Source organism: Pongo pygmaeus, chromosome 1, assembly GCF_028885625.2.
Source record: "Pongo pygmaeus isolate AG05252 chromosome 1, NHGRI_mPonPyg2-v2.0_pri, whole genome shotgun sequence".
NCBI classification, from domain to species: Eukaryota; Metazoa; Chordata; class Mammalia; order Primates; family Hominidae; genus Pongo; species Pongo pygmaeus.
The window spans coordinates 49560691-49561974 of record NC_072373.2 but is presented as its reverse complement, the minus strand read 5'-3'; the positions used below and the strand labels follow the sequence as shown (position 1 = coordinate 49561974).

Below are 1284 nucleotides of genomic sequence, written 5' to 3'. Positions count from 1 at the left end.
AATATCAGTTATCAGTAAATAAGAAATATTTTAAAACACAGTTTTCTCTGGACATTAAAAATATCATATTTTGCTACACAAAGCTTATTCCAAAGTTCTTATAATAATTGTTAAAAGCCAAATGACCAGGCTAGGTGTGGTGGCTCACATCTGTAATCTCAGCACTTTGGGAGGCTGAGGCAGGAGGAATGTTTGAGTCCAGGAGTCAAAGAACAGCCTAGGCAACATAGCGAGACCCTGTCTCAACCAATAAATTTTTTAAAAATTAGCCGGGCATGGTGGTGCATGACTGTAATCCCAGCTACTCAGGAGGCTGAAGTGGAAAGGATCACTTGAGCCTAGGAGGTTGAGGCTTCAGTGAGCCACGTTCATGCCATTGCACTCCAGCCTGGGTGACAGAGCAAGATCCCGTCTCAAAAAAAAAAAAGAAAAACTAAAACTAAAAGACCAATTGACAGAAACAAGTATTTAAGTTCTCATTTATAACAATCCTTTTATAGTTCATTTCTTTTTTTAATTATTTTTTGTCTTCTTTCCTTTTGTAGTTTATAAGTGTGTTATTTACATGCATGTGTGAGCTGTGCCTCCTTCAAACCTTGTTATGATGTCTACATATTTATTTATCAAATCAGACACCTGTGTGATCAGACACCTGGTGATCAGGCCAGTGGATCACCTGAGGTCAGGAGTTCAAGAGCAGCCTGGCCAGCATGGCAAAACCCCGTCTCTACTAAAAATATTTAAAAATTAGCTGGGTGTAGTGGCAGGCACCTGTAATCCCAGCTACTTGGGAGGCTAGGGCAAGAGAATTACTTGCACCCGGGAGACAGAGGTTGCAGTGAGCCGAGATCACGCCATTACACTCCAGCCTGGGTGACAGAGCGAGACTTTGTTTTACCTTAATTAATTAATTAATTCTCATTTATTGTTTCAATTTAATAAATAATTGAATAATAATAGCTAATATTAAATAAGTGTCTGTGTGCCAAGTCCTGAGCAAAGCACTTTATGTAGATTATTTTATGTTATCCTCACAGTAACCCCATGTGGTAGGTCTTATTAGCATTTCCATTTTTCATAGTCTGTCTGCATTAGGGCTTATGTATTCGGATCAATAAACATTTCTGGTGCACATGTTATGTGCAAGGCACTGTCCTAGGCATTTTGTAAAGACTGCAACAAAAGTGATGATATCACAAGATAGTAAAGAGCTATGAGATATCACAGGAGAAATACAATTGCCTTGGTAGCTCCAAGACAGGAGTGACCACATCTCTAAGGGAA

The 1284-nt window shown here is 39.1% G+C and overlaps 1 pseudogene; it reads left to right on the top strand.

Moving 5' to 3' along the window:
* The first annotated feature begins 533 nt into the window (after positions 1-533).
* On the top strand, positions 534-646 carry LOC129022014 (small nucleolar RNA U13; annotated as a pseudogene).
* Positions 647-1284: the final 638 nt, after the last annotated feature.